This window comes from Polypterus senegalus, chromosome 12 (genome assembly GCF_016835505.1).
Source record: "Polypterus senegalus isolate Bchr_013 chromosome 12, ASM1683550v1, whole genome shotgun sequence".
NCBI lineage: Eukaryota > Metazoa > Chordata > Cladistia > Polypteriformes > Polypteridae > Polypterus > Polypterus senegalus.
The window spans coordinates 20,587,535-20,604,170 of NC_053165.1; positions in this window are offsets into that span (position 1 = coordinate 20,587,535).

Sequence of the window (16,636 nt, forward strand, 5' to 3'; positions counted from 1 at the left end):
TAAAAAAGTATCTATCTATCTATCTATCTATCTATCTATCTATCTATCTATCTATCTATCTATCTATCTATCTATCTATCTAGAAAAGGTTTATTGTACCTTAAATATTTAGTTATGTTCTTTCGGTATTTAATACAAATAGAATACTTTCTGTGTGAAGTTTGGATGTGTTCCCTATGCCGTCATGAATTCTCTCTAGTTACTAGGTTCCCTGCCCCAGTCCGAATACAGGCGTATTTCAAAAATACTGAATTGTTGTGTGAACTGCATTGGACTGACTTTCTGCCTGCACGTTTCACTATCCTGTTTCTAGCAGCACAATCTCCACATGAAGCCTGAGCAGTAAAAATGAATGGAATACACAAAAATGCTTAACTTTTTTTGAGGACCAGTGATATGAGAAAAGCTAATTATAGTAAGGTGACAGATAATATTTTGAATAAATCCTAGTGTGTTCACAAATGCTTGGCATTTACTTTTCAGACAAAATGAAAGCATTGTAACAGTTGGAAATTTACTGTAATTAATTTATGTATGTATTCTTTCACCTTAGGCTGGTTATAAATAATAATGTAGCAATTTTTTTGATGCTTGTATCTCACAACTTTAATAAGTGGTGATAACCAAAAGAATACTCAGTTTCGCATGCAAACGGCTATAACTGCTCATAATTTGCTATGTTCATAATTTTCATTTGATCAGATGTTTCCGATTAAAATGTTAGATCCATTAACTGTTCTGTCAGAGATGAAACTGGATGCACAAAGGGAAATGAATGTAAAGGTGCTGGAAATTTAAAATCGAAGGATAAGCAGAGGTCAGAACCAGGAATTAAGCAATCATGTGACATTAGCACAATATCCAAACCAAAAATTTAACTTTTGTTGAACCTAGTGTCAAACACGTGTGTTTAGGAGACAGCTAAAGGGCCTGGGGAACTGTAATACTACACCCAAACAGGAGGTGGCAGAGTGTGCTGACTGTCTCTCTCAGTTTCTTGCAGACCATTCCCTGGAAATCTCACCAGGTTATGGCGCCTCTGATGACGTCACTTCTGGCTACGGCACCTCTGATGATGTCACTTCCGGCTTCAGACTAGATGACATCATTTCACCATCTTACCTCCAAATGATCAGTTCTGTTTTGGACCCTGTCTTGTGAATATAATACTAAACTTTTGCAGCTGGGAAATAATATACGGGTGGCTACCCCAAACCTTTATGATGTCTGAAGTCTCATTTCTATCACACTAGTCAAGAATTCAGAATAAATGGAATGAACTAAAGAAAAGTACTCCCCATTGCTTTTAGACTGTATCCACAAACTTGGACAATGTTCGATTCTCGACAATGTCGCACTGATAACTATACGTGACTCAACTTCCAGAGGCATGGCCTTGACATCTTAGTGACAGGTACACTAAATGCCATCACCCACGGGAGAATAAAATAGCAGTTTCATCTTTTCAAAACATGACAATAAAATAAAAGAACAAATCTCAAATCAAAATGAAAGTAGAAAATGAAGGTAAAGCTGTGTTGTATAGGTTTCTGCCCACTTAATTAGGCTAGGAAATGTATACATGATCAAGAATCTTAACATTAACAAGTTTGGAAAGTCCTCTACTTTATAATCTTCCATTCTTTAATATCTCCAAAGTTTAAATACAGTCTTTACAAGAACAAATCTATTGCACAGTTCATCAGCTCTTACCCATCATCCTTTTGGTGGGCTTGATCATTATTCTGAACGCTTTGAAAAAAAAAAAAAAACCTTTGAAAACGTTTACAACTAAAGGTTTTCAGCTTGCAGAGTTATACTGTGCCACTCACAAGTGAAAAATGAGATGAGGCTCGCCAAGCACAACAAATTTGTTTAATGGAGCTTGAAATATAAATAGCAATCAATAAGTTTAAATATCTACAGAGCACAGGTTTCCAGGTGAGTTAACTTATTTAATGCCAGTGCTTGTGAAGCACATAAGAGGATTGTGATAAAAAAAAAAAGAATTAAACTATGTTACTTCATGAGTTTGGTATATACTGTATACCGTACTAAGTATAAACGAAATGCAGGAGATCATGCAGTACATGTTGAGTGATCTTTAAAACAAATGAGTGGAGGTTAATAAAAGCCAATAAAACTGAGCTGGAGCAGAAAACATCCTCTTACAGAAGTGCGCACTAACAGGTTTCATCAGAAGCACACCTGGCAACTAAAATACAAATATGATATTTAGAAACTACCGGGCTGCTGAATTTTAAAGATACAGAACCATTTACTCTGGGGTTTAATGTTGCTCGGTTTTACTCTGAAATCCCCATAAGGTCTGCTTTGAAAATTGTGTTAAGTGAGACGTATCGGTAAGCCTCCCTGAGTAGCTTCTTTTCTATTTACTTGTGTACACCTTAATAAAATGATGTTTAATACAGTTATTATCAGCTAATGTTTTATCTAGTGAAAATATATTGATACTCCTAGTCTGTTACAGTTTCCTAACCCTTCAATAACCTGGGCAAAAGCTAAGTTGTATTCCCCATTACTAAGATATCTAGATTAATTTTTTCAAACATTTATTTGAAACCTAACTCAATATATTGTCAATGTAACAAATAATCTACTGTAGTTTATTCTTTTTTATTTAACTGAATATATTACCAATCAAAAAATAAACACGTTTGTTTTTAAAGCTTAAACACCTACCTACAGTATGGACTTGCTAACAAACATCACTTCTGATAGAGTGCACAAGAGTATGATTCGAGAAATAAAGCTGAACCGAGCACATCGCTGACTTTGCTGCTGTCTGCCCTTTCATCAGTTTGCTGTGTCATCTGAATTTAGTTATGCACAGCAGCAAATTTAATTTAATTCTGTAGGCTACAGTGTCAACGTTTCTGATTCATTTGATTATTGATATTAATTATTTGTTACTTACTGTATGTATTACTAATCTTAGAAAGATGGGGGAGGCAACACTAAGAGGAGGCTAGAGGAGGAAATGTAGTCAGGGATAGTGCAAGTGTATAAAAAACTCATTTATTTTTTTTTTGCATATTAAAATAAAATTATAACTCACTCTAATGCAAGTAGTGTATTCAAGAAAAAAAGTTTCACAATTGTAATACTCATTCATTAGTGACATAGGCTCAGATATCTAATTATTATATATAATACGCTACCATGGGTGTTCGTTTGTCTGTCCAGGATTTTAAATCACCTGTACCTTGTAAACCATTTGAACCATCATTTCCGGCGCCGCATCCGAGTGGCAGCCTTTCCAGCAGCTCCGTGTATGACTTTATCTTTTTACCTTTTTATCTCTTTTTTTTTCTCTATTTCTCTATTTCACTGATCACTTCTACCACTTTTTTTTATGTGAAATCGCTCCCTGGACACTTTTTACTATTTTTACTACTTGACATGGATTTTTACACTCCGAGACTCGCCTATTCAAGTAGTCAGCTTAAAGCACTGAGAAAAAAATGCTCATGCTGGTGTGGTTCCTTATTTACCTGACGAGGTAAGAAGACGATATCGGGGCAGCTGAGCCGGCGCAAAGATAAAAGATAAGATAAAAGCGAGACAACTTGAGAGAAAATGGCGTTATAAACCGTCGGTGCCTTCTGTGATCCTGGGAAATGTGAACTCACTACCAAATAAGATCGACGAACTAGCTGTGCTGGTGAAAAATGTCAGAACCTACAGAGAATGCAGCTTGCTGTGTTTTAGTGAAACGTGGCTAACAAGTACCATCCCAGATGCTAACGTGGAGCTACCCGGGTTTAGTACAGTTAGAGCGGACAGAGACGCAAGTACCTGCAGATCATAACCTGGTTCTGCTTCAGCCTCACTGCAAACCAAGAGTGAGGGAACTACCTACAACCACACGCTCATTCAGGAAGTGGTCCCCTGAGGCAGAGCAGGCTCTGAGAGACTGCTTTGGAACTACAGACTGGGATATATTGCTGGGGTCACATAGTGAGAACATTGAAGAGGCTGTTGAATGCACAACTGATTACATCAACTTCTGTATGGACATTGTAGTTCCAGTAAGAACAGTACACTGCTATGCTAACAACAAGCCATGGGTTACAAGTGACATCAAGGGCCTTTTGAACCAGAAGAAAAGGGCTTTTAAAGGTGGTGATAAGCATGAGCTCAAGTGCGTGCAGAAGGAACTCCGAGTCCAGCTCAGGGCGGCGAAAAAGCAGTACAGGAGAAAGCTGGAGCAGAAGTTGCAGAACAACAGCATGAAGGAAGTGTGGGATGGGATGAAGATTATCACTGGCTTTAGCTCGAAGCGGGGTGCCGCCATGGAGACAGACGTGGAGAGAGCAAACCAAATGAACAACTTCTTTAATAGGTTTGATCACCCTAACCCACTCTCACCTCGGAGTACTGCATCCTCCAACCATCCTTCTGCTGATACCAGCATAGGTGAGACATCCCCACCCACAATTACAGCAGCCCATGTGAGCAGAGAGCTGAAAAGACTTCGTGCCAGCAAAGCAGCAGGTCCAGATGGTGTATCGCCACGACTGCTGAAGGCCTGTGCGTTGGAACTGGGGAGTCCTCTACAGCGCATCTTCAACCTGAGCCTGGAACAGGGGAGAGTCCCAAGGCTTTGGAAAACATCTTGTATCACCCCTGTCCCAAAGGTATCACATCCTAGTGAGCTGAATGACTTCCGCCTGTTGCTCTGACGTCACATCTGATGAAGACCATGGAGCGGCTGCTGCTTCACCACCTGAGGCCACAGGTCCGCCACGACCTCGACCCTCTGCAGTTTGCATACCAGGAGAAGGTGGGAGCGGAGGATGCCATCATCTATATGCTACACAGATCCCTCTCCTACTTGGACAGAGGCAGTGGTGCTGTAAGAATTATGATTTTGGACTTCTCTAGTGCCTTCAACAACATCCAACCTCTGCTCCTTAGAGACAAGCTGAGATGGGAGTAGACTCACACCTGGTGGCATGGATTGTGGACTATCTTACAGACAGACCTCAATATGTGCGTCTTGGGAACTGCAGGTCTGACATTGTGTTCAGCAATACAGGGCGCCGCAGGGACTGTACTTTCTCGGTCCTGTTCAATCTATATACATCAGACTTCCAATATGACTCAGAGTCCTGCCACGTGCAAAAGTTCGCTGATGACACTGCTGTTGTGGGCTGCATCAGGAGTGGGTAGGAGGAGGAGTACAGGAAGCTAGACTTTGTTAAATGGTGCGACTCAAACCACTTACATCTTAACACCAGCAAGACCAAGGAACTGGTGGTGGATTTTAGGAGGCCCAGGCCCCTCATGGACCCTGTGATCATCAGAGGTGACTGTGTGCAGAGGGTGCAGACCTATAAATATCTGGGAGTGCAGCTGGATGACAAATTGGACTGGACTGCCAATACTGATGCTCTATGTAAGAAAGGTCAGAGCAGACTATACTTTCTGAGAAGGTTGGCATCCTTCAACATCTGCAATAAGATGCTGCAGATGTTCTACCAGACGGTTGTGGCGAGTGCCCTCTTCTATTCGGTGGTGTGCTGGAGTGGCAGCATAAAGATGAAAGATGCCTCACGCCTGGACAAACTTGTTAAGAAGGCAGGCTCTATTGTAGGAGTAAAGTTGGACAGTTTGACATCTGTGGCAGAGCAACAGGCATTAAGCAAACTCCTGTCCATCATGGAGAATCCACTGCATCCACTGAATAGTGTCATCTCCAGGCAGAGGAGCAGCTTCAGTGACAGACTTTTGTCACTGTCTTGCTCCACTGACAGACTGAGGAGATCATTCCTCCCCCACACTATGAGACTCTTCAGTTCCACCCGGGGAGTAAATGCTAACATTATTTAAAGTTATTGTCTGCTTTTTTATTATTTATTTTATTTTTTTCATTTTTCATTTTTATTACTATTTAATTTAATTTTTTTTTTTGTATCAGTATACTGCTGCTGGATTATGTGAATCTAATCTATCTATCTATTGACCTGACATTTGGTACACATACTGTATACTACGTGACATCTATTATCCGCTTCCGTGGTGATGATTGACCTCCAAGTTTATTCCTCTTTATATTTTTATTTTATTGTAGAATCAACTCTCGGCAGCAGCCAGCAGTTCTCATCCCTACCACCTTCGTCATCACTTCCCCTGCCTCTTCATATCTTAAATGATTCTTGAGGCAGATTGAGGACTCAACTGCCAGCTTAAGTAAAAAATTAAGAAAAAAATACTAAGTAACTGCAACAGAAACACTGACTTAATCAGTTTTAATACGAAAAGATACTGACGGAAAAAGAGAAGAAGTGGGCTGCTAGGTTGGAGAAAAGAAGAGCTGCTCAGGAAGCAGCAAGCACATCAACCTCTGAACAAACGAATGCTAAACGTACAGAGAAAGAAGATGAAAACTAGGAATGCTCAAGTCAAGTGTATTCACTGCACGTTATCGTGCATTGTGCCGTTACTGGTATGATAATAGTATTGTTACACATGTGCATCTGAGGATCACCATCCTAGCTCATCCTTGGGAAGCAATACCACCCTGGGATGAGAGGGGGCACTGTTGCTAACTGGATCATCTCTTTCTGTTTCCACAGCCTAGATAAGACGCTCAGTGAAGGCAACTGATTCCGCCCCCTTCTGGTTGGATGACTAAACATTCCCAGTGCTCACAGAAGTTGTCGTGTCCTTGTGGACTGATGTGTGAGCTCCCATCCAAATTCGACTGCTGATACAATCGTTTATTTGATCTATATGTGCCATTAAGCAATGTTTACATTTAGTTTTGTTTGCTTCATTAAACAGGCCGACCTGGTTGGTGTCCCAACATTTATCTGGAACCAGTGTAATACCTCGCATGACCACAATAGATGTAACTAATAAAAAGCAAAGAGCAGCATCAGCAGCAGAACAATATAGTAAGAAAATTCATCCATTCATTTTTCAGCCCAATTATCTAATTGCATAGTACTAGGGGTGGAAACCCATCTAGGCAGCATCAAATGCACGGTAGGTGCCAACCTTTGACAAGGTGCAAGTCCATGGCAGTGTATATTCAAACACTAACCCATATTCACTCAGTCCAATCAGTAAATACCTAATGTATACATTTTTGGATCAAGGAAGAGAAGTGTAGAATTCAATTTTCCAAATTTTTTGTCACTGTCCACCATATCAACTACTTTGCCAGCTTTAGATTAGGTGAGTTGTTGTTAAGAATGATCTCAATTTATAAAAAACTATTTAATGACTATATATACTGTAAGAGGAAGGTCACCTTAATCGTAACCCTAACCCTCTACTGTATATCCACAATACTGTCAAGAATGCCAAATGTGGTTTGAGACTATTATGCTATAGGGATTCAGCGGGTTGGAAAATGGATGGATGGATGTATTATATTATAATGTATTATATTATAAAGGAGAAAAACGCAAAGACAATTTCAAAGCAGAAGGAAAAAATAAGCCCTGCTGACTCAGTGGTCGATCTGAAGAAAACTAAGGGTCATGTGTTTGAGGTAACCTTTAAAACCTTGGCATAATTTGAAAGATTTCTTGTACATTTTAGTGAGAGGCAATTAAACTCACTAAAGATAAAATACCTTAGAATTATACCACTGACTGTGAAATATCATTGTAGTTGTACATTCAGTACATGTAACAAGAGGCAATGTAATGATGTGGTTGTTCAGGTTCTGCAAAATGATATATGGACTCCACTTAGGTGAAGACAATGTAAGAATAAGATCATACAGGATTCTGGTACAGAATACAATAAGGGAAATAAGAAAAATGTTAACACTAGAGGGGGAAGAAAGAAAGAAAGAAAGAAAGAAAGAAAGAAAGAAAGAAAGAAGTTGTGTAGAGAATATCAATTTGTTTGATCCAAAAGGAAAACATAACATTGCAAGTTGCTTACAGCCAATTTAATTAAACAAAAATATTATTCAAACGTGTATCATCGATGCATCTACCCACTTGGTAAGTTCTCTGATTTGAGTTACAAGCTGTTCCCAGCAGAAGTAAGCAACTGGAGCAGATGGGGACCACTCAGCCCATTTAAAATGGCAACCGTTGCCATCAGTGGAATAAAAAATGGGCACATCAGTTTAAAGAACTTTACTGTAGCAACAAAATAATGAGATAGTTAGTATAATTAGTATGAAGAGAGTTAAGATCTCTGGCAATTTATTTTAAAACATAGATATTTGAGTAGCTGAGGCATGCCAATTCTTTATTAGATGCAAAGACAGGACTGTGCCAAAATATGTAAAGTGTGTCCTAGTTATGTCATTTTGTTCAGGAGCTTTTCAGCTGAATCATAACTTTTATTTTCCTTTTTGATAAAACAACACTTAAACAAGAAAAAGATGTTTGGTTTTTTTGGCTTGTTATTAATGTGAGGACATTATAAAGTAGTGCAAATGGAATCTGTTTTAGTTAAGTTTCTTAAATCCTCAAAATGTGAATTCAGGTCTGAATTTTGTGCTTGCTCTTTAGTTTCTTTTGCAACTGTCATTTAGACATACAAAAGATGGTTATTCATAAATTATCTACTGTGATTTTTTTAATTTCTCCAGCTTATATCTCAGACAAGAAGGCTTTAAATGTATTATTATAGAAATTTAAATAATCACTCATTCATAGGCTAAGTAAAACAAAGCAAAGCTTAATCGAGACATAAATAACCCCAAAAAATACTGTACAAGTCGATCTGAAAATTTCGGCATTGGGTTTTCTTCTAGTTGGCTGTTGATAGGGAAAACTTTCCATGTAAGTTTGTGAAGAGCTCTGAGTGAGTCTTTCCTGTCAAAGTAAGATTTTCTGTACCATCTGTTTCCAGCACATTTACCATGGCGGTGATGAGATCATATGGCATTTAAAAGATGTTCCTATTTAATGGTAAAATACCAGCCAGACTTTTCATCCGACTATGATGTGACTTTTAAATCTAGATGCAGGATGTATCATGGATTATACTATTTATCTGTATGTTGATTGGTGCACAGTAATGTATTTTTTAACTGATATTCATATTATCCTGGCTTTATAAGCTCAGTTCTTTACCAACCTACATCAGTCTTGCACAAGGAATCGAGCTGATCATATGCTGGGCTCCCATATGCTGCCATTCACATCACATCTCATTTTTGAGGTTTCAGGAAGCGTCCGCATTGGATGCTCAGAGCAATGGCTCTTTTCTGAAGTCCTCTTTGATTGTCATTGTCCGTATTTTGTTATGGAAGGAGAACTACAGGGACCATGTTGAATGTCCTTGTACTCACAATGTCATTCTGTTGGTAACTACACAAAGCCTGTGAATAGAATTGAAAATGTAAATGGAGATAGGCCAACAAGTCATGAGCGTCACCCCAAGGTTTAAGTCCCTCGACTTCAAAATTATTTAAAATTGACAATTCATTTCTTGACTTTTATTAAAAGACCAGTAACGGCGCACTGCACAATAACATGCAGTGAATACAGTAATCCCTCCTCGATCATGGGGGCTGCGTTCCAGAACCCCCCGCGATAGATAAAAATCCACGAAGTAGAAACCATATGTTTGTATAGTTATTTTTATATATTTTAAGCCCTTATAAACTCTCCCACACTGTTAACATTATTAGAGCCCTCTAGACATGAAATAACACCCTTTAGTCAAAAGTTTAAACTGTGCTCCATGACAAGACAGAGATGACAGTTCTTTCTCACAATTAAAAGAATGCAAACATATCTTCCTCTTCAAAGAATACGTGTCAGGAGCAGAGAATGTCAGAGAGAGAGAGTGAGAGAGAGAGAGAGAAAAGCAAACAATCAAAAAATCAATACGTGCTTTTAGGCTTTTAAGTATGCCGAAGCACCGGGATAAAGCGGCATTTTATAGAGGAGTGTCCGTATCTTCTAGGCAAACATCCTCTGTGCAAACAGCCCCTCTGCTCACACCCCCTCCGTCAGGCAGAGAGTGAGAGATAGACAGAGAAAAGCAAACAATCAAGCACCGCGCGGGAAGCATATCTTATATCATTGAGGAGTTTTAGTTAATATGTAATACATGCTCTGATTGGGTAGCTTCTAAGCCATCCGCCAATAGCGTCCCTTGTATGAAATCAACTGGGCAAACAAACTGAGGAAGCATGTACCATAAATTAAAAGATCCATTGTCCGCAGAAAGCCGCGAACCAGCGAAAAAACCGTGATATATATTTAGATATGCTTACATTTAAAATCCGCGATAGAGTGAAGCTGCGAAAGTCGAAGCACGATATAGCGAGGGATCACTGTACACTTGACTTAAAAGAAGTGGTGAGGCGGTCTTCTGCTGTTATGCACCTAAAATCTGGAATAGCCTGCCAATAGGAATTCGCCAGGCTGATACAGTGGAGCACTTTAAAACACTGCTGAAAACACATTACTTTAACATGGCCTTTTTATAACTTCACTTTAACTTAATCCTGATACTCTGTATGTTCAATTCTTCATAATAACTATTCACAGTGACTCCAAAATCCATACTGACCCCTACTCTCTCTTCTGTTTCTTTTTCCGGTTTCTTTGTGGTGGCGGCCTGCGCCACCACCACCTACTCAAAGCATCATGATGCACCAACATTGATGGACTGAAAGCCAGAAGTCTACGTGACCATCATCATCAAGTCCTTCCATGAAAACCCTAAATACAAAGAGGACTGTTTGACTTATGTTAGGTAGATTGCCCAGAGGGGACTGGGCGGTCTCTTGGTCTGGAACCCCTACAGATTTTATTTTTTCTCCAGCCTTTGGAGTTTTTTCTTTGTTTTTTCTGTCCACCCTGGCCATCGGACCTTACTCTTATTCTATGTTAATTAATATTGACTTATGTTTATTTTTTATTATGTCTTCTATTTTTCTATTCATTTTGTAAAGCACTTTGAGCTACATTTTTTTTGTATGAATATGTGCTATATAAATAAATGTTGATTGATTGATTGATTGATTGATTGACTTGAGCATTCCTAGTTTTCATTCTCTTTCTCTGTATGTTTAGCATTCGTTTGCTCAGAGGTTGATACGCTTGCTGCTTCCTGAGCAGCTATTCTTTTCTCCACCCTAGCGGCCCACTCCTTTTCTTCTTCCATTGGCATCTTTTCGTGTTAAAACTAATTAAGTCAATTGCTCGTGTTGCAATTACTTAGTACGTTATCTTTAATTTTTCACTGAAGCTGGCACTTAAGTTTTCAATCTGCCTCAAGAATGATTTGAGATATAAAGAGGTAGGGGAAGTGACGGTTAAGGTGGTAGGGATGAGAACGGCACCCGGACATATTCGCTTCTTGAATGCCCTGCTGGCTGCTGCCGAGAGTTGATTCTACAATATAATAAAATAAAATAAAAAGAAGAATAACCTTGGAGGTCCATCATCACCCCGAAAGCGGATAGTAGACCCAATGCTACTGAAAGAGGAGCCGCTATCTGAAGAGGACTAGGTTTAAGTACTTTGGAATTACAGCCATGCAAATTTGTTGAAACCACAAAAAGTCTTTGTTCTACTTGCAACTGTCTGCTGACAGTTCCTCCTTTCATCAGATGTCCTCAGACTGCATGATACTTCTCAGTTCTCACTCCCAATCTGTTGAATGAGCCTACAGTTGCCATTTAAATGTCACCCAGTCTGCTGAAGTTCTGGTGTCACTTGAAGACAAAAGTCTTTACAAAGTGTCTTGAAACAGCCTATGCTTTCTACTGTCTACTCTTCTTCTGGATATATGCAGCTACACTGACCCAAATCACCCAAATCAACTGCTAAGCAGCTTCAATTTTGTTTGATTTGTAATATACTGCTCAAAAAAATTAGGTATCGAGATGAAATCCTTGGACCCATTGTCAGACCCTATGCTGGAGCAGTGGGCCCTGGGTTCCCCCTGGTGCACGACAATGCCTGGCCTCATGTGGCGAGAGTATGCAGGCAGTTCCTGGAGGATGAAGGAATTGATACCATTGACTGCCCCCCTCGCTCACTCACCTGACCTCAGTCCAATAGAACATCTCTGGGACATTATGTTTCGATCCACCCGACGCCGCCAGGTTGCATCTCAAACTGTCCAGGAGCTCAGTGATGCCCTGGTCCAGATCTGGGAGGAGATCCTCCAGGACACCATCCATCATGTCATTAGAAGCATGCCCCCAAACCAGCATTGTCAGGCATGCATACAAGTACGTGGGGACCATATAAACTTCTGAGCATGCTGCAATTAAATTTCGGCAAAATGGACTCGCCTGCCTGCTGCATTATTTTTTCACTTTTATTTTCGGGGTGTCTTTCAATTCAGTCCTCTGTAGGTTGAACATTTTCATTTCCATCAAACGATGTGGCATCCTTTCGTTCCTAACACATTACCATATCAGTCCATATCAGCAGAGATAGCCAGCAGGATTTTTTTCCCATTGAGATCTGATGTGTTTTCAAAGCGTTCCTTTAATTTTTTTAGCAGTGTATTTTGTTTAATCATGCTTTTAACTGAAAATGATACATTTATTTTACTTTAATTTGAATTTCTTTCTGTATTGTTTGTTAATTTTCTGGTTTCTAATCATTTAAATTGTGTTTATAATGATTTGTTTTATTAAAATGCCTGGGATAAGAGTATAAACTAAAGAATAACATAAATAAATTGTACTCACATACTACTTGTTTTAAAATACAGCTCCAATATGACCCCATTAAAGCCTGAACATATAATGTAGAATTATTTGTATTATTACAATTTTAGCTGACAACTGCAGACTGCAACACAGATCACTTTCAATTTACAATTAAGAAAGTGAGCTACTTTGCACTCTATTAGGAAGCATTCACGCTCTAGAAGATATCTTTTGGCTCCACAGGGAGCCCTTAGGTCCATCAGTTTTGATGTGCAATGTGATTTATTCATTAAATGTCAGTGCATATCTGAAGTATTGAATAGGAGCACTAAGAACCAAAGTGAGAAACATGGCGGTTCAAGCATATCATCAAGAGGCGTGTTTGTTATTAACTTCCCCTTTATTCCACATATCTAAAGTGCTGCCAATGTTCATTTTTTAATCCACACTGCTGTGTTAAATGCATACTTCATTATTTTATATATGAGCACAGCAGACAAAGTAGATGATTTATTTTCCTCAGCCAGTCAGCATTTATAACTCCAGTTTGGACAGTATAGAAAATGCTAATAATAACAAAAAGGAGTCATTTTTATAAATTTGCTGTCACTTGTATTTAAACAAAAATAGTATAAAGATGAGGTATTTTATGTATTACTTAGTCAACTGCATTGTTTTTTGAAGATACTTGTTTATTCTGAAATCGATGCCTACAATACGTTCCAAACAGTTGGAACAACAGTACCGTATATACTCATGTATAAGTTCTCCCGCGCATAAGTCAGGGCTTGATTTTACCGTATAATTTCGGGTATTTTATAATGTTGGTCATATAAATCGAATGTGGAAAAATCACACTATTGGTCCAAGAGATTATGATATGCAAATGCTCACCTTAGTGAGTAACCACAGAGAACACTACCTTTTTTTTTTCTATGTATTGTGCCTACTTGACCACACGGTAATACTCAAACTATTCCAAAGAAACGTTTGTACCGTTTTGTGTTTTTTGTATCTCACACCCTCATACACCTTTATCGTAAGAGCATCCCTTATCTATGATGGAGCGTTCGATCAGAAGAAAATACGAAGCTGGTTTTAATTAAAAGTCATTGAAGTAGCAAAAGAAATTGGTAACTGCGCTGATGCAACAAAATTCAATGCCTCTGAGAAACTGATGCGAGATCGGAGGAGGCAAGAAGATATAAAAAAAAAAAATTAAGTGTCACATTTTTGAACGGGCATATAAGTCGGGACTTGATTTTACTGTATAATTTCTGGTATTTTATAATGTTGGTCATATAAGTCGAATGTGGAAAAATCACGACTATTGGTCCAAGAGATTATGATATGCTAATGCTCACCTGAGAGAGTAACCACAGAGGACACTACCTTTTTGTTTCTATGTATTGTGCCTACATGAGCACACGGTAATACCCAAACTATTCTGAAGAAACGTTTGCACTGTTTTGTGTTTTATGTATCTGACACCCTCATACACCTTTATCGTAAGAGCATTCCTTATCTACGATGGAGCGTTCGATCAGAAGAAAATATGAAGCTGGTTTTAATTAAAAGTCATTGAAGTAGCAAAAGAAATTGGTAACTGCGCTGCTGCAACAAAACTCAATGCCTCTGAGAAACTGATGCGTGATTGGAGGAAGCAAGAAGATGTAAAAAAAAAAAAATGTACGTGTCACATTTTTGAACAGGTGCATAAGTCGGGGTTTGATTTTTCGGGTTTCAAGACCCGACTTATACGCAATGTGGAAACGATGTGACAAGTTGAAATAACAAGGTGATGTTAAACAGGCAAGGCAGACGTGTTCTAGTATAGAAGGAAACTCCAGAAAAGGCCTCTTCCTTCAAAGATGGGTCAATGATCACAGATTTGCAAAGGAATATGTCATCAGATAATGCAGAACTTTGTGAAAAACGTCCCCCAAAGACAAACTGGTAGGACTTTGGGCATTTCATTCTCTAAAGTGCATCAATGTAGTTAAAAGATTTCAGAAATATAATCAAATCTCGGTGTGTAAAGGGCAAGGCTAAAAACCACTTAATCTCTCATTACTCAGACGTCGCTGCCTTAAAAACTGTCAAGCGTTTGTATTGACTATCATGACATGGGCCTGGAAATACTTCGGTAAGCTTTGTTAGTCAGTACCATTTGCCACTCCATCCACAGAGGCATGCTAAGGTTTCACTATGCAAAGCAACACTGTCCAGAAGCACCACCAACTTCCCTGGACACAGTAGAATTGATCATTCAGTTCTGGATGTACATGAATAATTGTGACAAGTTCCTGATCTTCTTGCCCATCATGTACCATTCCTGTTATAAATAAATGAATTCCTTTCCACGTTCATACTTATTTATATGATTTGAACAAATCACTATGTTTGAACTAATATTAATAGCTAGATAAGAAAATGATTTCAGCTCCATTTCTCCTTTCATACGGTAACATTGATTTTATGCTAGTATCGGTCATTTTGTATTAACAGATATTTTCAATTGCTAATTATTGGATATACTTTCAAAAATGTTATGCTTAAGAAAATTTAATAACAGTCACAGTGCCTCCACCACTGGCACATATCAATCGATGACATTTTCACTTCATTTCAATTGCAGTCTGTTGCGTATGAAAGCTATTGAGCCACCACAAGCCTCTCTGCTTTTTAACTGCATTGTAAAGTGCTGTTAAAAAGCACATATTTAATGTTGTCTACTAATACATGTAATTGCATTCTATTATTGCTATTACTTTTGAATATGACTCATTCTTACAAAAATATTAAATTAACTAAATGGATTCTTAGATTAAGTAAGTAAAAAATGTGAAATGCTCTAGCTTTCATATTATGTCACTTAGTTGCTGACCACACCTGAATATTATGACATGCATACATTGTCTAACTTGTTTATGATACAGAAATCATATGCTTTACAAGAAAGAGATCACCTGGTCTGGCAGGTTTTTTGTTAATTAGTGGCAGCTTTTGCTATGTATTAGTTTTATTCCCAGAGGACCATTAAATGGAGAAATAGACAGATACGAGAAAATGAGTACAATCTACTGTCTACGTATATATACAGCTATGATTAGTCAATTCCTTTGTCATGTTTCTTTGCTAAGCTAAGGGAGACAGAGCACGCAATGCTATGCAAATATCAATTCCTTGGCTAATGAATCAAACTACTTCTGCCTTGTTTGGTAAAGGAAAGTAAGAAATGTAAGGAATTACCAGGCTCCAGTGACATGTTTTCCCTCTCTTTGCTTAAACAAAAGTAAGCAAAATAATCTTGAACTTTACAGAACTGAGTAGGCCTCTGAAGGTTCAAAGCAATATACATTTGGAAACTTTGGTGGTAAATAGTTTTAACAATTTTTTTTTTTAAAGTGGCACCATTTCCCTAAAGTAAATAACTTTTTCCAATCAAGATATGACTTTAAAGCTTCAGTCAGGATGTTAAGATTTGGTGCTCTACTTCTAACAGTACTGGGGCTGGAGTGATCAGCTAACCTTAAAATTAAAATTTAAAATCAGATAACCTTAAAATTACATTTAAATGATTTCACTCTGTGAATATGGTGTATCACATTTTGCAAAGGCAACCCAGAGTCTGCCTCCACATGAAATACTGCCAGTGTCTAAGTCCTAGTAAAAGAGAATTTCGGCTTGTGAAGACTATTGCACGCCTCAGGCAGCTTGACTGTTCTTCCATCTACTTTTGATCCTGCCTACTACTGTACTCCTATTGTTCTCTATGAACGTCCTCCATCCTAAAATAACACTGTCTAGAGTGGGTTACTTTTTAAATCTAAACTGCCCCACTGCAAGTGAATGTAGATCAGCATTGAATTTACTTTACTTTATGATATTGTTTGCTGTTGTCCAGAATTGGTCACTGTAGACCAGGGGTGCCCACACTTTTTCGGCTTGCAAGCTACTTTTAAAATGACCAGGTCACATATATATAGTATATATAGTATATATATATAT